This window comes from Cricetulus griseus, chromosome 7 (assembly GCF_003668045.3).
Source record: "Cricetulus griseus strain 17A/GY chromosome 7, alternate assembly CriGri-PICRH-1.0, whole genome shotgun sequence".
NCBI classification, from domain to species: Eukaryota; Metazoa; Chordata; class Mammalia; order Rodentia; family Cricetidae; genus Cricetulus; species Cricetulus griseus.
In genome coordinates this window covers 69,745,931-69,771,103 of record NC_048600.1, presented here as the reverse complement: position 1 = coordinate 69,771,103, position 25,173 = coordinate 69,745,931, and the positions used below count along the sequence as shown (strand labels likewise).

The window sequence follows — 25,173 nt, the reverse complement described above, 5'->3', positions numbered from 1 at the left end:
TAAAAATAAATAGTTGGGGGTGGAAAGTGGCTCAGTGGTAGAGTACCTACCTAGAATGAGATGCTGGATAGAGTCCCTAGTGTTGCAAAGTAGCCATATTTTAATAGTAAAATACGATACCCGACCATACTACAGAATCAGGCTCTCCTGAGATGGGACCAGCTCAAAAATGCTCGTAAGTTAAAGTTTTTCAAACTTGTGGTGCGTAGCAAGTGCCAAGGGTCTTGTGGAAATGCAGTTTCTGAGATTCAGAGCATGAGAGTCAGTCTCTCTGCCAGCCCTCTCACAACACAGAGGCTTACATGGAAAGGAAGTGGGAGTAGCAAGGCCCCACCTACCTAGGTCATCCTGACTGAGGCCATGCGTGGAAAAGCTCTTTCACTTTACAGATAAAAAAGAAAATATAAACAAGTTGCTTACAGGGGGACAGGGCTCCCCAAACCATCAGTCACACATCTTCCCCAAACTTATTCACTGTGTGTTGTCTGCAAAGCCTGTGTGTCCTGATGATGCCACTGTGTTCCCATTTATTCCTTGCAAGTTCTGTCTCCTTCTCCTAAACATAATCATTCCCGAAGGTAGCTCCTCCCCTGGGCATCCAGCCACACCTTGAGATGTCAATGCAGTCCCTAAGTCCTGGTGCACCATAAGCTCTCACTCACACACCAGACCTGTACTGCAAGAGAAAGCGGACAGAGAAGAATCAATGGATGGGAATGCTATCCTGGATCCACAGACCTTAGGAGACAGTAATGAGCATCGTGGGGACTGAGAGAGGACTGGATCTGATGTCAGAAGAGACTCCAGAGAAGAGGGTTTCTTTAAAATCTCACTCACCCATCTTCCTGAGTGCCTGATACTCTCAATCTGGCATTAACTAGAGCCTTTCTTGGGACTCCCAGAGTTGTTTTGACTTCAGGACTATGTCCTTCCTTCTGCACCCCTTTGACTTGCCCATCTTTTCAGGGAATCTGTTGTTACCTCATACCCATGAGAGCCACACTGTTCTGTTCTTCTGGTTTTTGAGAGTGGGTGTTTATTGCTATGTAATAAACATTCTGCAACCCTCCCCAGCTTCAGAGGACTGCGGCAAGTCACCCTGCTCCTGCAGTAGCGCTTCAGTTTGCAGAGTAAGCTGCCCGATCATCCAATCTCCTTAAAAATACTTAGGACAATGGTACCTATCCCCATTCCGGAGTTGAGAGAACTGAGGCTTAGAGGAAAAATACTGTGAGTCTTTGGGTGATGCAAGAAACCCGGCTGATAATCACAGGATAAAGCCGAGGTTCAACCCCTAGCTGCTAAGTCACCTCACTGGTTCACATCTCCAAGATGGTATCAAGCTGGTAGTCCTTCCATTCTGTGAAAGCCAGGTTCTGTGATGTATGTCTATAATCTCAGCACTGGGGAGGCTGAAAAAGAAGTGACATGAGTTCAAAACCATTTTGTGTGCACATACATGTATGCAAATGTGCATATGCCACAGAACAGGGTGTAGAGGTTGTAGGACAACTTGCAAGAATTTGTTCTCTCCATACACCATGTGGGTCTCATGGATCAGACTCAAGTTTCCAGGTTTGGTGGTGAGCACTTTCACTACCTCAGCCATCTCACTGGACCCTCTTAATCATTTTAATCATATGATATATGCACACATTCTCTTTTTTAGACATTCTAATACCAGGGAGAAGCCAGCTCTCCTTGCTTATAAATCACCACAGTGACTTTTTAATCTCTCAAAGTCACATCCCTGGGGAGCTGTTGTGGTTATCAAGCTAGCAGCCTTTCCTCTCTACCAGGAACCACAAGAGAGAAAGCCTGTAATCCCAGCATTTGGAAAGCTGAGGCAGGAGCATTACCATGAAATGTGTAGTCCACCCTGGACTACATAGTGAGTTCCAGGACAGCCTAGGGTGTAGAGGGAGAGAAGAGGAAAAGGTGAGAAAAAGAAGAGGGGAGGAAAAGGTGAGAAAAAGAAGAGGGGAGGAAAAGGTGAGAAAAAGAAAGAGGAGGAAAGGAGAGGAAAAGAGAGGAGGGGGAGGAGAGGAGAGGAGAGGAGAGAGAGAGAGAGAGAGGAGAGGAGAGGAGAGGAGAGGAGAGGAGAGAGGAGAGGAGAGGAGAGGAGAGGAGAGGAGAGGAGAGGAGAGGAGAGGAGAGGAGGCCCTCAGAATTATTATACTACCTTTGATCCTCCCACACTCACAAGGAGACACTGAAGCAGATGAGAATATGGAGGAGGCAAGTTTATCTCTCAAAAGAATCAAGAGATAATTACTAGAAGGTGGATGTAGATAGTCAGGGCCGTTACACACACACACACACACACACACACACACACACACACACACACACACACACACACACGAGTTTCCAACCTTCATCTCTTCCACAGGGGCAAGCTGGCTACCCTCTGGCTTCACATGAAGGACTAAGGCTATAGTTCTTTCGCTTTCCCCACTGCACTTTTTCTTGTTTGTCCCCAAAGCATCTGAGTGGAAGAGCTATCTAGATGATGAGAGCACATTCCTGGTTGTGCAGGGCAGTACACACTCTGGTCCAGGGACAGAATATTAGAACTATTGGTCCCCTGTACCAACTGACTGTGCAGTCACACAGTCTCACCCCAGCATGGGTGTCTTAGTATATATACCTTTACCTTCTGTATGAGAGTTTGGAGAGGAAGTTCTGTCTCAGGCACTGGCCCCCTCACCTCATGCCTCCCACAGTGCTGCCAGGAAACAGAGGGGAAAATCTCCTCAGAGCCTCTCTAGACTGGGATGCTGGATGACCAGGTGCCATGGGTGACATTCCTGAGTCACCTTTGTTCTGCCACCTGTTCTCAGCATTTCTCCAAGTGACACAGAGACATCCCCCATGTGCCTCTAGCAGGCCAATGCCAGTAGAGGGAAAAAAGTCATTAAACACCAAGTCTCTGGCAATCCACTTTTGAGACAGACCTGTTACTGGGTTCCTTTCATTTCCTTTATCTCTTTATGTTATAAACATTATAATTGACTTGAGTTAAGCAACATAAGAAGAAACATTCAGGGCCAAAACACACAGGCATCTTATTCCCTAGGGTGAGTCATTTAGCAGTTTGATATCCATCCTTTCAGATGAATTTTATACCATAACAGTCACTAAAATTTAGTGCATTTGTACCTGGCCTTATTCTCAATGATGAATATAAGTAAGTGTGTGGGCTCCTCAGACATATGGTGTTAAGCAAAACCTGTTATTTATTCATCCCATTGTATGGATGAGCATAAAGAGTCTTCCTAGGACCACCCAATCTGGACCAGGCAATATTAGACATGGATGGAAGTGGTCTGCCTTCAGAAACCCTTTTCCTGCTATGGTGATGCTATTTGTGCCAGTGATGGGGTTAGTCTCAAGCCCAGTCAGTGATGTATAGGACCACCATGGTTCCAGCAGCTATGCTGGCTTTCTCTTGAGCACACCATGTCTTGGCCTGACATTTAACCTCCCAGCTTTCCCCCATGAAGCCCCCACCTCTATTTCTATCTCCTTTACATCACACAATCCAAATCCCAAGCCAAAGGTGTCCATGAGTCCCTGCTATGTACTGTCGGTGGCACCCGACCTCCCTCACAAAGCTGGGAACTGCACCCACCTCAGAGACACTCAGAACTAGCCATCTCTGTGCTAGAGTGCATCTGTTTGGACCCTGCTTTCCCTGTTGAAGGACCTTCTCAGCCTTTCTCCATCTCAAGAGACCTGTCTTTAAAGAGCTGGGGGATGTAGTTCAATTGGTCGAGTGTCCGCCCGCCATAACAAAGCTCTGAGTTTGATCCCAGCACTGCACAAACCTGGCCTTGGAGCCCAAACTTGTCATCCCAGCACTCAGGAAGTAGAGGCAGGAAGATCAGGAGTTCAAAGTCATCCTGGGCTACATGATGAGTTCCAGAACAGACTGAGCTTCATGAGACACTATCTCAAAAACAAGTTTTAAATCTAGGAAGAGGGACTGAGGTCCACACTTTAAACTCCTTTACATGGGAGAATACAAACCCTTAACAGACAGTAATTCCCTCTCCACAGCTGAGATCCTACACACATCTCCAGTCCCAACTCTAGCTTCACTTCTTTCAAGAGCATCCCTTGGGTAAGCACTATCCCTACCACCAACTGAGCCTGAATTCTCCTTTCAAAGTCTCCTTTCAGGCTGGAGAGATAGCTTAGCTTGTTGGAAGGGCACACACCACTTCTCCAAAGGACTTGAGTTCAGGACCCAGCACCCAGATCAAGGGTTTCATAGTCACCTGTAACCAGGGGGACCTGATGCTTTGGCTTCTGTGAATACCCCAACACACAGTGACAAAAACACTTAATGAAAAATAATAAAAGTAAAAAATAGAAATAAATCTTTTTTCTAAAGTCCTTGGAAATGTTGGCTTCACCCTCAGCCCTCAGATTGAGCAAAGTGGCTTACCTGCACACAGAGCCTTCTAGCTCCCTCACTGGACTATAAAGCCCTCAAAAGTCAAGCTGTCTCCCTTGGTGCCTCCCAAGGTTTCAACCAGCCCTTCTTGCCCTTCACAAGCTGTACTATCCTTGTGCTTCAGGTACACTGAACACAGTGTTTGTTGCTCTGTCCCTGTATGCCTGTTCACAGCCTCCTGTCACTGGCTATGCAGAAGCCCAGGAATCCTAGAGGATTCCGCCCAACCAAGCCTGAAGCACTGCTGTGTCTCACCATGACCCCTTTCTGCTCCAATAAATAAGTCACAGGAAGAGCATGACTTAAAAGTGGTGGCTCTGTCCTGGCTCTGACACAGCTGCGGGAAGTCGCTCAGCCTTATCCACACAGCCTGCCAGGGCATGTCTGAGCTCTGGGCCTCCCCAAATATATGAGCCATTGCAGATAAGATAAGGATGCTTCCCAGCATGCCACCAGGCCTGCAGTAAAGTCCCTTCCATGAAATAGGATAAATTTTCTTTTTCTTTTCTCTCTCTCTCTCTCTCTCTCTCTCTCTCTCTCTCTCTCTCTCTCTCTCTCTCTCGGTTTTTCAAGACAGCATTTCTCTGTGTAACAGTCCTGGCTGTCCTGGAGCTCACTCTGTAGACCAGGCTGGCCTCTAACTCACAGAGATTTTCCTGCCTCTGCCTCCCAAGTTGCTGGACTTAAAGGCGTGCACCACCACCACTGCCTGGCTGGAATAAGACAAATTTTCTAAGGTGGTTTTTTTCCTATGGCCATACTACCCTGAAGCCATGTGACCTCATCAGAAATGGTTTTATTTGTGAAGAAGGCATGGACTTCATTTGGAGGTGACTTTCTCTGTGCTACTAGGAAAAAAAAAACCAACTTCTCAATGAGAAGGGTCACAAGTCTGGAAAGAGCCTTTGTTGGTTTCAACACATAAAAAGCTATACCTCCTGAAAGATTATAACAAAGCAAGTAAAAGATGGGATGTCCCACACTCTGTCAGGTTGCATAAACTGGAATTCAGAGCTAGCCAGGTCTTCCTCCACCAGCAAGATCTGGTGTGTGTGTGTGTGTGTGTGTGTGTGTGTGTGTGTGTGTGTGTGTGTGTGTGTGTGTAAAAGCTGGGGTCTATCCTCTCTTGAAGACAGGGTCTCTCATGCGATAGGAACTCAACAAGTAGACTAGACTAGCTGGCCAGGGATCCTCCTATCTCCACCTCCTCAGTGATAGGATTATAAGCACAGGCCACCACACCCCACTTTTTCTTAACGTGGGTTCTCAGGATGAAATTCAGGTCTTCATGTTGTGAGGCAAACACTCTGCCTACTGAGCCATCTATCTCGCCATCCCTCTGCTTCACAGAGGGTTGTAAGTGAGTCTCAGGTTTTCCATGTCTAGGATGAGATGGGACTACATAAAGATGATGGTGCTTCCAGCTGCCATGCATAAGGCTTCATTTAAGCCGGTTAGCAGGAGATCTTGGGGTTGGAATCTCATTTTTCTGGAATCCTGGTAATGCCATGTGTTAGATGTAAGCCTTAGAGCAAGATTGTTTGGAGGATTCTGAAGCCACCATTGTCCTCCTCTGTGACATGGAAATAGTAATAATCCTTCCCTGACAGGTCACCATTTATGTTGAATGACAGGTGGCTAGCATAGTGTAAGTACTGCCTTTGGTACCTAGACATCATGCAAAGCAAGAAAGTCATCACAATGGCCATTTAAAGAGGGCTGGGTGCCAAGGGAAGGCAGAGCATAGAGGAGCCGGACTGGCGGTCTGGAGATGAAGACAGTTTCATGAGATGCAGGATAATTAAACTGGGTCACAGGAAATGACTAATTCACAGGGACCAATGGCTATAGAGAGAGTGGGGCAAATAAAAGGAAAAGAATGACCCTGAGCCCAAGGACAAGGATGGACAGTTCTAGGTCTTGTCACCCAGGCTCAGCCTGCTCACACTCTGCCTATCCCCTCCCAGTGACCTTCTATTCAGCTTAAAGTGGGTCAGTTCTTCACTCTGCAAAAAATACCAGTTCCCACTGAGGCCAGTCATTGTTCTAAGTTACCAGTGTTATATGACCAGAAAGAGGCACAAAGTGATCCTATTCCATGGAGGAAAGTCAAAAATATCCAAGTTAGGGACCAATGAGATGGCTCTGTGAGTAAAGACACTTGATGCCAAGCCCGCCCATATGAGTTTGATCCTCAGGACCCATATGGTGGAAGGAGAAAACTGATTCCACAAGTTACCCTCTGATCTCTATACATGCCTCCATGCACACATAAACAAATGAAATATAATGAGAACATCTTTTAATATCCAAGGTAAATGATGAGATTGAATGGGTTAGGGAAACTCAAGCACCAAAGACATGTATTTGGTAGAAAACAATTTCATTTTTTAATGTGGATAAGTGTTCTCATGTGATGGGGGAAGGGAGTGCAGAAATATGGACCCAAAACTGTTTATAGTCACCATCTCTTGAGAATGAGACTGTGGGGGACTCTTATTTCTGGCATTAAATGGTTCTGCAATTCTTGGATGTTTCACAATAATACAAAGCCCTTTTAAGTGTGAAAATAAAATGTTTTTAAAGGAAGACAATGCCAGGGAGTACAAGCTTAGAGAAGCATGATAAAGGTGGGAGCCCACCTTATGAGGGACAAGACACCCTGAGCCACATAGGGGAAAGGTAGATGCAAAATGCTGATGGTTGAGCTGACTGCATTTTACCCTGGAATAAATAAGCCTAAAGGTTGAGACCCTTTGGTATGTTTTCTGGGATTTTCTGAGCAACTAGAAGATGTTTTCCCCCATTGAAATCATTACGCTGGAAGTACAAAGTCATTGGAAGATGGAAGGCCAGAGTTAAACTGTAGACTTAGATTTTTAATTTGTTTATTTTATGTGTTAGTGTAGATGTGTACATATGAGTGGGGTAGGGGAGAATATGTGTGCATATGTCTGTGCACGTATGTGGAAGCCAGAGGACAACCTTAGTTGTAGTTCCTCAGGGCCTATGGGAATCTGAGACAGATTCTCTCATCTACCTTGGACTACCCAATTAGGCTAGGCTGGCTGGCTACAGAGCCCCAGGGATCCTCCTGCCTCACTTCCCCAGGGCTATGATGACAAGCACATGCCAGAACAGCCATCTTTTTTTGGTATAGGTTCTGGAGTCCAACTCCAGTCCCCATACCTGCACGACAAGCACATTACCAACTCAGCCATCTCCCCAACACTAGACTGACTTGATATTTTAGAAGAAAGTGATGGCCGAGACACATTTTCAACAGGGCAACTGGAGTCTTACCCTAGATGGAGGGCTATTTCAGAAAACTGTCAAAAAGAGGGGAGACTGGGAGTAGAATGAAAACTGAATGGAGACGGAAGGAATTCTCTAGCCTAGTGATTCCATTTCCAAAGGAGAACTGAGGCCACAGGAAAAGAGCTTTCTCCAAAGTCACAATAGATTAGTGTCCAGACCAGATTAGAGCCTAGAACTCCATGGCTCATTCCCATGAAAACATTCCCCAGCATCGAATGAGGTTTCTGCTGGTGGCGTGCAGATAAATAGCAAAGGTATGGGATAATTTTGTTTTCATCATCACAAATTTCACTCTAGAATGACAACTTTGCCTTATGGACAAGAATTCCTCTGAATAAGAATTCTCATAATTAGTAGCATTAGCAAATAACACGTGCTCACAGCCTGCCATATGTCAGGAAATTTTTAAATGTTCCACATGAAGAGATACAGGTGCAATTAGGTGATAGAGCACCTAACTAGGCATTGCAAAGCCCTGGGTTCAATTCCTTGTCCCCTAAAAAGATAAGAAGTCTGGGTATACAACTATTTGATTCAATAGCAACCCCATGAAGTAGGTACCACGATCACCCCCATTTTTTGGGTGCAGAGCCTAAAGCTGGGATCTTAACCAACATGAGACTCCTTAAGGTCATCTTGCCTAATCCAAATTCTAAGTGTTCATGTGGAACAGCCATTTTCCTTCAGAATCTGGTGTTTCTTCATATGCAGGATGGAAGAAGGGAAAGACCCTGAAGAAGAAAGGTAAATGGCTCACCCCAAATCACAGACTTGTCTGTAGGGAAAGGAAGGAGGTGACAGACTTTCCCCCACAACCAATCCTGCTGCAACACAGTCCAGTTTTCCTCTTTATAATAGCTCCACAAGGTTAAGTTCCCTTCACCCACATAGCAGCTCTCATCCATCTGTACCTCCAGTTCCAAGGGACACAGTGCCCTCTTCTGGCCTCCCTGGGCACTAGTTATGCACATGGTGCACAGATATACATGCAAGCAAAACACACATATCAAATAAAATTTTATTTTAAAAAAACTCATAAAAAAATAAAGGAGGGTCGATGACGTGGCTCAGTTGGTAGAGTGCTTTCCCAGCATACAAAGGTCCCTGGGTTGGATCCCCAGCACCACATAGACCAAGTACCTATAACCCCAATACTGGGGAGGTAAAAAAAGAGGGTCAAATGCTCAAGGTCATCCTTAGCTACATAGCGTGTCTGAAGCCAGGATGAGCTACCTGAGCCTCTGTCTCAAAACCTATTCTTCAGTTTATATTTTTAAAAGATTTACTTCATTCCTAATTATGCATATTTAGGGGGAGACAGTATGAGCACATGAGTGTGGGTAGTTGAGGAGGTCAGAGGTGGGTGGCTCCCTGGAACTGGAATTGCAGGCAGTTGTAAGAAGACACCATGTGGCTTCTGGAAGTTGAAGTTGGGTCCCCTGGAAAAGCAGTAAGCACCTCTAACCACAAAACCATCTCTCCAGCCCCTCAAGAAGTAACTTTTAATTGATTTATTAGAAAAATACACAAGTGCATAATAGAGTCCTGGTCCCAGCACCCACCATCCCAGCTGTGCCCTGTAGATCACAGGGCCAAGTAAAAGTCCAACTTCTACTTGAACATTGGCCAGGAACTCATCCTGCCTCAGGCAGCCTCTTCCATTACAAGAAAGCTCTGATGGTCAGAATAGCCCATCCTCATGTACACAGAGCAGCCACACTCTGAAAGCCCTACTCACTTTGCCTGGTTGCTTGAAACAAGCCTACAAAACTACAGAAGCAGAAAACTCAGGGTTGGGGAAACAGCACAGTCAGTAAAGTGCCTACAAAGCATAGGGGCCTAGAGTGTGATACAGACAATCCGTATAAAAAGCCTGGTGTAATGGCACAAACTTGTAATTCCAGCACTGAAGATGCTGGGAAAAGCAGATCCCTAGGGCTCACTGGCCAGCTAGCCTTACCTACTGGTTCAACTCCAAGCCAATAAGACCTTGTCCCAAAAAAAAAAAAAAAAAAAGTAGATAGTGCCTGAGGCTCGGTGACTGAGGCTGACCTCTGGCCTCCACACACATGTGAACTTACACCTACATGTGAAACATACACATAAACAAATACTATCATGAGAAAACACACACATGCACGCGTGCGGGCACATGCACGCACGCGCGCGCGCGCGCGCGCACACACACACACACACACACACACACACACACACACATCTGGTCCTGCTCCTACCCTGCCACCTACAGGCCATGTAACTTCCTGACACATCACTTCTGCCTCCTGAAGCTTAGCCACCTCCTTTCTATAAGAGGAATACAAAATACATACCTCACGGAGCATTTTGCAGAAGAAAAATAGCTAATATTTGCAAACGGCTTAGCTCAGTGCCTGGAAAAATAGAAAAAGATTTCCAGACCATTGTTTCATTAAGTCAGGTCCCTGTCTCCCCACAACAGCCCAGCACACTGGTCCCTTTTGCCGAAATCTTCTCTCAGCCAAACACCCAGAGTCCTTAATTATTCCTTATAGGTCAATTTCAAGTTTGTTTACCAGCCCAGTTGTTCCTTTCTGGACCTGGTCCAGATGCTAATATCCCTCTTAAAATGCAGGGCCTACAACCGAACACAATAAATTAGCCAAGGTTTGAAGTGCAGCCCACATCCCCCAGTCCTTGCCCTCCCTGCCTCTTACAGGCTTTAGAGTCTTCTGGGTTCGAAGAATGAAGAGTCTTAATCTAGACTGGAATCAAATTGCCATGAAGGCCACCTATACCTTCTGCAGGAATCTGAACTTGTTTTGATGGCTATCATACAAAACAAGTTCTCTGTGCCTGTGCTGGGCAGTGCAGTCAGCACCTCAGATGTCTTTTCTTATTAACCCCAGCAATCCTGGAGGGTGCTCTGCTAGCATCTTTCTTTTACTCCTAATAAACAGTCCTATGAGACTCAAGGAACTTGCCCAAGGTCACTGGGTGATAAAAGGCAGGATCTGTGTTGGGTTCTGCCCATGATCTTCCTGTGTCTTAAGCATCCAAGGACACGATGACTGTCAGGATGAAAATGACAACAAACACAAGCAGAGTGATTCAGTAGAGAAAGCAATACAATGTGCCACACCACATGGGCATCCGAACCATCTGCCTCAGAGGCCATCCAGCTCCCACCAGCATGCGTCAGTGACTGTGGCTACCTGGGCAGTGGGAGCCAGTGCCAGAGAATGGAAGGTAGGGGACCATTTCCCTACTTGTCAGCTGCTCACACCCTGCATTATAAAGATGTCATTTCTGTTTTTCTGTGGTGATGGTCCTGTAACAGGTCAGATGGGGTAGGGGGTTCCTTCTCACTGTCACAGCCTGTCACAGCCATCTACCTCAGAAACATTCCCAGCCTTGGACTTGGCAGCTTTTACTTCTATGACAGGAGCAGAGATTTGTCACAGGGGAACTTTCAGCATGACTTAGGACAAAGTTGAAATTACTGCCAAGAAGGTTTTGGTTTGCAGTTCAAGGGGGGATATTGAGGCAGGTGTATATTTGAGTAACAGGTTTGTCAAAAGTCATTAAAGCTGTGGATGGACAGACAATAGCAGCATGGTGGGGGCTCTGAGGTGAGCCCAGGTCCATATGACAGAGGGGGGGTCCCTTCCTGTAGGTACACTTTAGAGAAAAGGGGAGGGGGAGTAGGTTGAACTCTCCCTCTTTAGCCCACATCAGCCATTGCCGAGGTTAACCAATAAGCAGTCAGTTAAAGACAGTCAGATGACTGACAGGCATCTTTCCCAGCTTACCATTACTGGGAGTCCACAGGCCAAGGGAGGCAAGAATCCAGAGAAACAACTTACTCTAACTAAAAACCTAAGTCATTAGGATAGCTACAGGAATTGTCACAGCTTATCCAAAATGGAAGCGCTTTACAAAATGGAGTGGCCCTGGGAACCACTGTCCATGTCCATCCACCGAAGGGCTACTGGGTGAAAACAAACACACTGGCATGTGCTGTCAGTTAAAACCATGTTTCTAAAAATTTAATAATGAGGGAAAAAATGCTTATTCAGAATCCTCCACAAAAACCGAAGAAACAAAACTACCTAAGACAGAAGCAGACAGGTCTCTATTGTGAGTTCAAGGCCAGCCTGGTCTACAAAATGAGTTCCAGGACAGCCAGGAGTGTTACACAGAAAAACCCTGTCTCAAAATAAATAAAAACCCTAGAAGAAACTTGATCAGTATTTCATCAAAAGAGCAAAAGGATTCCTGATAGGATCCGAGTAACGGGATGCTGATGGCTTTCATCTTTACTGAATCCTCATTGGACTTTTCCAATCTGCATCTATTGCCTCCATCACTGGGAGAAAATGTTGTTTTTTTAGAGTGCTACACAGCTCTTGTCTGAAGGCCAGCAGCCAGCTAGTGGCTAGACATTTTTGCCACTGGAGAGCATCCATCTGTGTGGGTACAATGACTGCCCTCTTACCATCAAATCCTAGTTCTTTTTATCAAAATGCTAATGCAAGGCTATTAATTTACTATAGAGAAATTACTAAGAGTGTGGCAGAATAATCGCCTGAGAGATGCATGATACTTCTAGATGGAAGTATGAGTTGCCCTAGTAGATCCCAGTGTAAAAAAAAAAGAAAAGAAAAGCTTCCAGAAATTTCTAGAAGGTCCTCCATGCTTCACCATCACAGAGCCCAGATCAACCAACTCTGAGTCAATGAAAGCTATTTAATACTGACAACACAGGAACACTCTAATAACGATAATGTGAGATGTAAAAAGATTATTTGTTCTGTAAAACCCACCCCAGTTAACAGCAAGTATACATACCACACTCATGAGGGGTGGGAGAGATCATGGTCTACCTATGGTATGTTAGTCACCTTGAACTGCTATAACAAAGTACCCCGAGCTGCATACTTACACAATACGCATTTGGTTTTCATAGCTCTAGAGGATGAAAGACAGAAGCAGTAAGAGAAATAAAGTGTGTTCTACTCGAAAACTAGCTTTTATTTGTAGCATATTATGTTGTCTTCAACAAGTGTGTGTGTGTGTGTGTGTGTGTGTGTGTGTGTGTGTGTGTGTGTGTGTGCAATGTATACATTCATGGACTTGTTCTAGTGTGTGGAGTGCCGGCACAGACTTGCTACAGAGCATGTGTGAAGGTCAGAGGACAACCTCAAGTGTTGGTCCTTGCCTTCTACCTTGCTTGAGACAGCCTCTTTCTGTTTTGCTACTTCTTGCACCAGACCAACTGGCCCACATGCTTCCAGGGAGTCTCCTGTCTCCACCTCCCATTCTGTGACAGGGGCACTCATGTCCCAGATGAGCTCAACCATGCTTAGCTTCGTGTGGGTTCTCACACCAGTACAGCAAGTACTTCTACTCCCTGAGTCATCTCTCCAGCTAGAACATAATTAATTTCATGTCTGGTATTTTATAACCACTCAATAAGGACTAGCGGATATTGTTGTTTTTAAACTCTGCTCCAACAAGGAGTATTCAGACATGTAATAAGTATTCTGTAATTATTTTCAGTAAGTAAATAAATGAACTAATGAACTTGACACTATCTCAAATTTGATGATTATTAACTTGAAGTGCCTAATAAAGAAAACCCTTGACTAATCTAAGAAATTAACATTTGTTTCCACAACATTGGTTAAAAAAAAAAAAAAAAAAAAAACTGGGCCCTTTCACCATTCAAGAGCTAGAGTTTGTAAAGGGAACAGACCATTGACAGTGAGTGAACTGGATGGAAGGGGTAAGATGAATAGCAAAGATGAGGGGAAGGCTGTCTTGATTATTTTTCTTTTCTGCATATGCCAAAAAGGCACTCTACTACTGAACCCCATGTCTGGCCCTTGGCATTTTGAGAAAGGCTCTCACTCTGTAGCTCCTGCTGGCCTTGAACTCACAATCTTCTTGTCTCCACATGCCAAGATCTGGGATTACAGTGAATTCCAACCCCACCACCACGCCCACCCACTGCTGATTTACTTGAGACAAGTTTTGGTAGAGATTATTTCATGAGTAATGAAGAAAAATTTCATCCATCCCTTTACTATCTTTTGAGAATGAGCAAATCTTCAAACGTCCCACATCAGATCCAGGGACCCTTCAGTGCCTTACAGCCCTACTATCTAGGGCCATGAACAAGCCTCTTTGCTGGTGATGCTGCTATGGGAATCCAAAGTGGTCATGGGTCAAGAATGTGTCCATGTTGTTCTCAAACCATGTTTTTCAATGTCAAGTATCTCAGGTTCTCACCTACAGTTCCAAAGAGTTGTGGAAAGCTTAACATGAAAGAGTAGCCATGGGCTGGAGAGATGGCTCAGAGGTTAAGAGCACTGGCTGTTTTTCCAGAGGTCCTGAGTTCAATTCCCAGCAACCACATGGTGGCTCACAACCATCTGTAATGAGATATGGCGCCCTCTCCTGGTGTGTAGGCATATATAGAGGCAGAATGTTGTATTCATAATAAATAAATACATCTTTTGAAAGAGAGAGAGAGAAGAAAGGAAGGAAGGAAGGAAGGAAGGAAGAAAGAAAGAAAGAAAGAAAGAAAGAAGCCACTGTTATCAGAAGCATGGACATCACAGTGTGGGTAGAAGAGGTGACTGTGCTCCTAGGCTTGCTGTTCACTATAGGTGCAATCTTGGCTAAATATCTAAAAGGGAATGTGTCAGCTTCTGCCTCAATAAAATGGGGTGATGATGTCATCTTTGTAGGGTCATTAAGGAGACTGAATATGCTAATATATGCAAAGTGCCTAGTGAATAGGAGCCACCACCATCCCAAGCTCTTCAAACCACATCTTCATTTCAGTCTTATTTGTCCTCTATGTTTATATTCCTCCACCTGTGACCTCAAATGACCAATCTCTACCCATCTGTTCAATCTTTTTTCCCTAAACTTTCTATTCAGAAGCCCTGAGCTCCATTCTCTGCACACACACACACACACACACACACACATCTCTCCAGTGAGATTTATCTGATTAAACAGAAAGCCGCACTGAAGGTAATAAGAGCCGTCCTCTCTCCCGGCTGAGGCTGACTCGTGGTATGCATGCTGATGATACCAGGCCTGCTGAGAGCTTGGACTCTGCTACAGCAACACACCAGATCTGTGCCCCAACACAAAAGCCTCTAAAGAGTTCCCTGAATCCCCTTGTCCCTGTCTCATCCAGGAGAAGTTAACACCCACCCCACCCAGTACCACACCCCACCCCCATCCAGTGAGATACACAGGGAAAGTCAGAGCCAAGAGAAGTAGTTGATGTAGAATTGTGGTTAGTGACAAAAGGTATCAGGAATATGGGGCCTATGCACAGACATGGGTTTGACCATGGCAAACTGCCCTGTCATTCCATGGACTGTTCATGAATGTTCCAGAAATAAAAAGAAATGGCTTCTACTTCATTGCCCTGGATCCTCCCAGAGAACATAAAGAATTTGGACTGCAGAGATGACTTGGTGGTAATGTACTTGACACGAAAGAGTAAGAGTCTGAATTTGACTCCCAGCACCCATGAGAAATCCCAAATGCTATGGCACACCCTTGTAACCCCAATGACAGGGAGGCAGACACAGGAGAATCCAGTCATTCTAGGCAAAGTAATGAGCTCCAAGTTCAGTGAGAGACCCTGTCTCAAAAATAGGGTGGAAAGCAATTGAAGAAGACACTCATTATTAACCTTCAGCCTCTACATGTACACAAATACACACATGCACACAAACACACACAAAGAATCTTCCCAAGGGTCTGATTAAATACACCAAGGCCAGAATTTGGGCATGGGTTGGTTGATTAGTTTGAGACAGTGTGTCACTCTGTCACCTAGATGGGCCTCAAACCCACTATGAAGCCCCAAATTCATAGCAATCTTCCTGCCTCAGTCTCCCAAGTGCTGGAATTACAGCCATGAACCTAGAGGTTTGGGGATTTCAGACTGATTGAATCCCTAATGAAATAGGACTACACAGGTAAATTGAGCTTTATCCAGGATCTCAAGTGCATACTGTTCTTTTAACAAGTATCACTGGGGCCCTTTCCATGCACTACGCTCTCTGTTTCATGAAAGCCATGTCCACTAACCTGTGAGACTATTCTGAGTCTTTCTGCACAAGACCCAATTGTTCCTTTTCCTCAGGGAAGGAAAGCTATGGAGCTGAGGGTCGGTCTCCAACCACCAAAGAATGAGGACTTCCCTGCTCCAAGCCTTGACACGTGCCTGTGAGGTGGGAGGAGTTGAGAATAAAGGAAAAGCATGAACATTGTTTAGCAAATCCCCAATGGAGGGTCACAAGCTGGGCTGATCAAGTCACATGTTTAAGCCTCAGTTTCCTCCTGTGTAAAATGAAATGGACTTTTCTACAAAATAAGATATAGTATGTCCAGGGTGCATGTTGGTTACAATCAGGGTTCGGCTCATGATGTTTCCTGCCGCCAAGAGAAGCTTTCTGAAAATCAGATGGAATTTGAGAGACAGACACACACTCTTCAGGTGAATACACTCGACAGTGGACAAGAAATGAAGACCTGAGTAGACCAGGATGGAGGATCCAATATGCTACAAAATGCCAGGATGAGGGTGAGGTGAGCAATGAGGCACTTTCTTTCTGAGGTCCCTGCCAGTCAAAGCCTGGCACTTCCACAACCCTGAGAAGAAGACCCCCCTTAAATTTTGCTAGCCCTCTCATTGAACCATTCTGTGGCTGGTCCTTCTCTGTGCAGACACTGAAAGAAAGAAGGAAAGGCTGGGAAATGCTAGTGAGCGCACCAGACTAGAATTGACAACAGAGAGCATGACCAGAACCAGAAGGATTCCGATGTTCTTTGCATCTCCCTGGGCATAGACTTTTATCTCGATAGCAGAAGAGAATCACGTTGAAATAAGTGTGCTTCTTTCCCACAAGCAGCCATGGAAATCAGGATGCAGCAAGGGCATCTTGTTCCCTAAGACCCTGGGGAGAGGAACTTAATGCACATGACTATAGCATTCTGCTCCCTGGAACTGCTTAGCAGATCACGAAGTGAAAGTAATAAAATGTCAGGCTCTCCCCCACCAGCTTAAGCCCCTTACTGCAATCAAATAAAATCAGAACTGCACAGCTGGCCAGGGGAAGCCAGATGTTGACCTGATGATGCAACTCAGGAGAAGCTGAGGGTGACCAGTCATACCCTTGCTTATGACAACCTTCAAACCTGCTAGGGCCAAAAGCAGGAACAGAAATCAGTTCAGTCCATCAAGTTAAGAACACCAGCTTGGCTCGGGCACCTCTTTCCCAGAGTTCTGGAGACAGCACCTCCCTACCATCTGCCATACCCTTCATTCAAAAGCACAGCTTGTTCAGTGGCAGATGTCTGTCGGGTCTTTCTAAAAGTGCACAGAGGTTCAAATGGCTAAAAACTCAGACAGTGTCTCTGATCATCCAAATACTGCCTTCCTCTTCCAGCCTGCCACAGGGGTCTGATGGTGCCATCTAAGCCAGATGGCAACTTCCTCTACTAAAAGCTACACCAGTTCTGTTCTTTGAGCAATCAATAGACAAAAGCCACGCTGGAGAGATGGTTCAGTGGTTAAAGTGTTTGCATTGCAAGCCTGAGTCCAATCCCCAGAAGTCACACTAAAAAGTTGAGAGTGGAGATATACAACTATAATCCCAGGGTAAGAGGAGACTGGAAGATACTTGAGGCTCACTGGCCAATCATGATAGCCTCATTAATGAGCTCTAAGTTCACTAGTGAGAGACCCTGTCTCAAAAGAACAAGTGCAGAGCAATTGAGGATGACAGCAATGCTGGGTTTGCATATACCCATGGACACATGTGCGCATGTACCCCCACACACACACACACACACACACAAACAAAAACAGAAGGCAAAGTCTGTTCCATTTGGTGACAAAGGGCCATTGCTTTGTGCCAGGAACTGAAGGAGACATCCATATTGGAAATTATTCTGGTTGGCACTAACATTTTTATTTGCACACACCACAAGCGCATACCTAATGCATACAGTGAGTATGTACTAGTAAACCAGAAGGTAAACCAAGCTCGCTTCCAATTCATAGAGATCCATCTGCCTCTGCCTCTGCCTCTGCCTCTGCCTCTGCCTCTGCCTCTGCCTCTGCCTCTGCCTCTGCCTCTGCCTCTGCCTCTGCCTCTGCCTCTGCCTCTGCCTCTGCCTCTGCCTCCCAAGTGCTGAGATCGAAGGTATGCTCCACCATGCCTGGCTTATGTGTCCTGATTTCCACAAGTTCTAGGAATTCCAACTCAGGTCCTCATCTTTGCATAGCAAGCACTTTACCCACTGAGCCATATCCCCAGCCCCCACGTCCCTTAACTTTAGAGCCACCATAAGGACAGAGACCATAGATCCCATCCATGCAACTCCAACCCGTGTTGTGTTCCGCCCTCATATCTCTTATCCTCTTGCCACTATGCTTTCTCTTTTTCTCCCTCTCTTTATCTCCCCTCTCTTTCTCACATACACACACAAAAAAAAAAAAAAACTTCTTTCTGTTTCTCAAGTTCTCTCTCTCCTCTAGACTTTAAATAAGCTGATCCTTCTGCCCACACTCTTCCTCCCCTGTGTCTTCAGGGCAGCCCCACACCCGCCTAGGAGTTTGAGCACACATGTCATTCCATCTACACTCCCTCTTGCCTGCCCCAACTCCAACAATTTCATTGTGTGTTCAACCTCTACACCAGTGTTTCTCAACCTGTAGATCACCAGCCCTGAGGTCAAACTGCCCTTTCACAAGGGTCACCTAAGACCATCAGAAAACATGGGTATTTTTATTATGATTCACAACAGTAGCAAAATCACAGTTATGAAGTAGCAACAAAGTAATTTTATGGTTGGGAGTCACCACAACAAGAGGAACTGTGTTAAAGGGTCCCAGCATTAGGAAGGAAGGTTGAGAACCACTCCTCTACATTAGCCAGTCCCTTGATAGCAGCCATTAATCACCCTCAAATGCTTCCTCCCTTGGGCTCTCCTCTTCTTTGCACCCTTCCTGCTTCCCTTTTCTCCTCTAGTTCCCAGAATCCCCCTCTAAGCTACTTCCTGCACTATCTCTCATCCTTATCACTTTGCCTGTCCTTACCACTAGGCTTCCTCTGCCTATAGTGAGTTAGAAGAGTGGAACACATGGAGCCCTGTGAGGACCCCACACACACACTAATCCTGAGTGGTTCTTGGTGGCGTGGTGCTACATATGATGTAGTGGAGGTTGCCATGTCCTAACCAACCCTGGCTTATCTAAAATGCAGAGCCATACTCTTTATTCCCTATGCCTGGAGAATGAGATTCTGGACATCAGTCCAGCCTTTCTCATAAAAAAAATCCCCAAGAAATGAGTTGGCTCACTGAGCAGACATCTTGACACTGAATAGGAAAGAACCAGGACAAGTATGTGTGCATCCCCCAAAGGAGTCAGGACCAGCTCCCACCTAGGACCAGTTGCAAGGTGCTTTTGGGCTCCAGGCTCCTCTCAGATTATACCAAGCCACTCATTTCAGATCATGGGGACCTGAAAACCAGGAGAAGTAACTCACCCAAGGTCCCACAGTCCCCATGTTTTCCCATTGCCCTGCCTTGCAGCTTGAACACTGTGCCCAACCCTTTCCATGAGGGCCTAGTTTTCTTTTTTTTCTTTCTCTCCATTTTTATTTAAATTAGAAACAAGATTATATTACATGTCAATCCCAGTTCCCTCTGCTTCCCCTCCTCCCCTGCCCCCCACCCACCGCTGCAACTAACACCCTACCTATCCCATACCCTTTCTGCTCCCTAGAGAGTATGAGGCTTTCCATAGGGAGGCTTCCGGGTCTGTCATATCCTTTGAGATAGGGCCTAGGCCCACCCCCTTGTGTTTAGGCTCAGGGAATGTCCCTCTATGTGGAATGGGCTCCCAAAGCATATTCCTATGCTAGGGATAAGTACTGATCTACCACAAAAGGCCCCATAGATTTCCGAGGTCTCCTCACTGACACCATGTTCATGGGGTCTGGATCAGTCCCATGCTGGTTTCCCAGCTATCAGTCTGGGAACCAAGAGTTCCCCCGTTGTTCAGGTCTGCTGTTTCTGTGGGTTTCACCAGCCTGGTATGGACCCGTTTGCTCATCACTCCTCCTTCTCTGCAACTAGATTCCAGTTCAGTTCAGTGTTGAGGTCCTAGTTTTCTTTCTGCTGCTGTGATAAACAACTATGACCATAATTAATTTGAGAAAAGAAATGACTTATTTGACTTACAAAATTACAGTCTATCAGCAAGGGAAACCAGGGCGGCACTCAAGGCAGGAACATGGAGGCAAGAATTGAAGCAGGGCCCATAGAGGAACACTTAATGGCTTATTCCCTCTGACTGTCTCAGCCTGCTTTCTTACACAACCCAGGATCATCTGCCCAGATGTGGCACTACCCACAATAAGCTGGGCCCTCCCACATTAATCATTAATCAAGAAAACGCCCCCACAAACATGCCTACAGGCCAATATGAGAGAGGCAATTCCTCAATTAAGATTCTCTTTCCTCAACCTTGGAAATCTACAGGACCTCCTGTAGTAGTTCAGTACTTATCCCTAGCATAGGTGTGGACTTTGGGAGCCCATTCCATATAGAGGAATACTCAAAATACTCCCTGAGCCAAGACACACCAGGTGGGCCTAGGCCCTATCCCAAAGGTTATGATAGACTCTGATAACACCCTATGGAAGGCATTACCATCCAGGGGGAGCAGAAAGGATATTTGATAGGTAGAATTTTAGTTTGGGGGGGGGATGGGATTGTCATGTAAATCAATCTTGTTTCTAATTCAAATTAAAAAAATCTGAAGAAAAAAAAAGATTCTCTTTCTTCGGTTGACTCTGGTTTGTGTGAAGTTGACAAAAACAAACCAAACAGATGCCCATGATATCTGCTATTCAGAGTCATAACTAAGGTTCCTTCTTTTTTTTTTTTTTTTTTTTTGATTTTTCGAGACAGGGTTTCTCTGTGTAGCTTTGGAGCCTATCCTGGCACTCACTCTGGAGACCAGGCTAGCCTGGAACTCACAGAGATCCACCTGCCCCTGCCTCCCGAGTGCTGGGATTAAAGGCATGCACAACTGATGTCCAGCCCTAAGGTTCCTTAAGACCCCTGGTGGGATACATGCCCTTAGCAAAAGATGATAGATTCTCCATGTACTGTTCAAAGATGCATCTACTGCCAAAAACCTTCCATGGGACAGAGGTCCCCTCACCTCCTGTCAATTAGTATTCATCAAATCTATCTGGGGGCTGGAGAGATGGCTCAGAGTTAAAAAGCACTTACTGCTCTCGAAGAGGACCCTAGTTCAGTTTCAAGAACCCTGTCAGGCATCTCAAAGCCTATAACCCTAGCTCTAGGGGATCCAACATCCTCTTCTGGATTCCATGGACACCTGTGCTCTCTCTCTCTCTCTCTCTCTCTCTCTCTCTCTCTCTCTCTCTCTCTCTCTCTCACACACACACACACACACACACACACACAATCTAAAATAAAATAAATCCTTCTTTTAAGTGAAGTAATTTGCCTTGCTTCCTAGTACTTATACATGGCCAGGTACCTCATTTCCAGACTCATTCAGCATCTGTAAAGTCCCCAGGGGCAGTGACGCCAAATATAATATAGTGTGTTTACTGTCCACAGATGCCCAGAGCACAGATCCACTGAAGATGGGGGAGAGGCTTAAAATAATCCTGTACAAAGCGCACCGTCCAAACAGAGGCAGAAATGAATGAGAATTGTCAGGTGCAGGAAAATGGCCACTTTGACATCAAGATGGAGCCTTTGTTTCTGGAGACTATTAGGAAACCTTGGAGATTTGGATGTTGTTGTTGAACATACACAATAATGTTGAATTTAGGGTTTGTTGGTTTGTTTGTGTGTGTCTTTTTTGTTTTGGGAGAAAGCAGATTTTCAAGATTTATTTTACTTGTATGTGTGTCCACAGAGGCCAGTAGAGGATGTTAGATCCCTAGGAGTTGGAGTTACAGGCAGTTGTGAGACACCTGATGTGGACGTTAGTATCTGAACTTAGGCCCTCTGATAGAGCAGTAAATTGCTTTAACTGCTGAGCCAGCTCTAGCCCCCATTCTATTTTTTCCCCAGAAAGGATATCACTATGTATCCCAAACTGGACCCAAACTTGTAACAATCCCCCTGCCTCAGCCACTCAAGTCCAGAGATAGTAGGCATATACCACCATCCCCAGCTTGAATCATTGTTGAATCAGTTCTGTCTCAGCTGCCCTCCTCGTCTCAGAGACAGTCATCACTAAGTCTGAGTGTATCTATAATGTTTCCAACACAGCTCTTTCCCCATCCGTGAGAACAACCTCAGGCTGTAGACACTGACAAACAGCAGAGGCACTGGTGCACGAAGCTCTCCCTTTACATCTAGTTGTCATTATACTGGCTGATATGGTCCCTATCCCGGTTAGGTCTCATTGTCAACTTGACACAACCTAGAGTCACTCAATAAGAGAGAATCTCACCTGAGGCATTGCCTCCCTCAGATTGGCCTGTAAGCAAGCCTGTGGGACGTTTTCTTGCTTAATGATTGATATGGGAGGGTCCAGCACACGATAGGCAGTGCAACCCCTAGGCAGATGGTCCTGGAGTGTATAAGAAAGTAAACTGATCAAGCCATGGGGAGCAAGCCACTAAGCATTGTTCTTCTGTGGCTCTCCCTCAGTTCTTTCCTCTCCCTAGTGGGATGACACAGGCAATACCAATGGGAGCCATTGCTACACTATGTGTTACAATGCATAGCAAACAAACATGTATAATAAATACATAAATAGTTGTCAGCATTCATCCATCCCTGTACACATTACACCCCACTTAACTATAAATGGCCCTGACCTGCCACAGATACAGGCACCCTCATGTTTGTACACACCAATCTCTGTGACATTATCTGCTCCATATCCACGCTCTAGTCTCTGTGCCCAGCTGTTACACACCCTCCTTTGGGATACAAGACACCCCCATCAATATATGCAGAAGCCCATCCCATCACAGGACCCCAGCTACACCACTAGCCATATACAACGGCAATGTCCTTCATCAGTCCAGTACAGCTCCTTGAGACATAAATAGGGCATTCTTAGAGCCTGAGCAAGGACATCCAGGAAATCCCAGCATACCTTACAAATCTCCTAAGAAACACCAGACTGTGTCTGTGTTTTTATTACTGTGTATAATAGTCTAATTATTGTTAAATTGTTAACCCATGTACCAATATTTACGAACACTTCCTATTAGCCGGTATACTTGATTAATTAATGAGTGGCTTGATCATCATTCAGTCACCACACAATGGCTGAGCACCAATTAAGTTTGAGACAGCAGGGTAGACACCTGGGGGATTAGAGAACAAATAGGGAATAAATAAAAGAAAATTATATGATCCCTGCCCTGGGATATAAACAGATACAGCTTCAAAAACAAACAGTTGGGACTGGCAAGTGGTTCGCTGGGTAAAGGTGCTGGCCATCAAGAGTGATAGCCTGAGTTTGATCCCCAGGACCCACACAGTGGACAGACAAAAAAATGAATCCTTTGAGTTGTTCTCTGATCATCATGCATGTATATATGCACATACATACACACACAGACAGGCAGACAGACAGACAGACAGACAGATGTAATTTAAAAATTTTAAAGTCAGTGTAACTGTGCACATCTGAGATCCTGTCATACAGAAAACTGAGACAAGAAACAACCCCACAAATAAAAGTATACCAGCCGTCTCATGGATTAACAGGACATGGAGAGTGAGGGAGAGAAGAAGATGGGAACACAGGAGACACTGACTGGAAGTCCTAGGAAGCAGGGATATTGGTAGGGTCTGGAAGGAATCAGTGGCCTGGAATTTGGTGGGTAAACTTGGGCTGCAGCGGGACATGAAGGAAAAGGTACATGCCCTGACTTGGTGAGGTGCAGAGTTGAGCAGCCATTACAGCAGATCATTAGACAATTAGCAAAGATGCCAATAGAGAAGGAGTTGAGCAAGGGTAAGGCATGAATTGGTCAGTGATGGAATGCCTACCTAATGTATGCAGAACCCTGGGGTCAGTCTCCATCAATGAAGACAAAGGTTCAAGAAAGAAGGCAAGCACAGAAGGAGTCAAGTTCAGTACGGACCCTTGGGGTACACATGGCTATCATGTGCACGCACACGTGCGTACACACACACACACACACACACACACACACACACACACACATACACACACACACACACCTCACTCTGTTTCTGTTTCCTTCATCTTTGAAGACCCACATGATTCTGCCAGGGCAGCACATGGATTCCTCCATCTGAGTATAGCTGTAGACTTCAGGCCTCTTAGGGACCCAGAGCAACCCAAGTGATTGCTCTTCAACTCTTAGGCCTCCAACTGTGACTTGCATTGAAATCTGGGCACCTTTGGGACTTTGCTTAAACATTACTAACCTACCTTATTAGGGAAAAAGAGACCTGACAGCAATACCTTAGAACACCACCAGACACTTGGTTTCCAACCTCCCAACTCTTGGTCCCCAGCATTAATTGATCAACTCTGGTACCTGTGTTGCACCTTCCACTACCCTGCCTCAACTTTGCCCACCCTACCCCCTTTTTGTAAGCAGTGTTGTGAGTCATTGAAGATATTTTGGTACAGACTTTAAGCACAGGGTTAAGAAAAAGAGAAGTGCTCAGAAGGAAAGACGTCCATGAAATCACATTTTTTCTTTGACTTTGGGGGTTTGGGGGTAGTGTTTGCTACGTAGCACAGGTTGGTTTCAAACTTACAGTAATCCTCTTGCCTCAGACTCTGGAGTGCTGGGGTTACAGATATGAACCAACTCCAGTTTCTAATGGTGGATTTCTTCTGCACCCATGTGCAGAAGTATATCAAGCTTGTTGAATTTGTATTTCCATATGCATTTGACTGTAGCAACTTTTATTTATCTATTTACTTGTTTTTACAATAGCGGATTCTGAGAAGGACTTGAAAGGAAATGGTTATGTTATTTCTGAAATCCTTTAACTGCCCACACACCTGTGAGAGCTCAGGTACCCAAAGCAGAGCTGAGCCAGCCAGACTGACCCCCTCACACTCCTCCTTAATGGAGACACAGACCCAACCCCTTAGCCTCCTCTCTCAAGGAGACCCAGCAGCCACTGTGATGACTCATGATCTCAGACACTGTGAGGAGTCCGAGACTTCTCAAGCTGTCAGATACTGGCTGTCTGCCAGGCTCCAGGCTGGCTTTCACTGGAGCTGCGTAAACAGTATGGCCTGTGCCTTCCAGATCAGCTCAAGTTCAAAACACTACCGGGGTCTTACATGGATGGACAAGGCTGGTGTCTGA

General features: G+C 45.5%; 1 protein-coding gene across 2 annotated transcripts in view; it reads left to right on the top strand.

The window, feature by feature from the left end:
- The window catches only part of Glra1 (glycine receptor alpha 1), an 82,410-nt gene that overhangs the window by 6,554 nt on the left and 50,683 nt on the right, over positions 1 to 25,173 (top strand). The window lies entirely within an intron of this gene.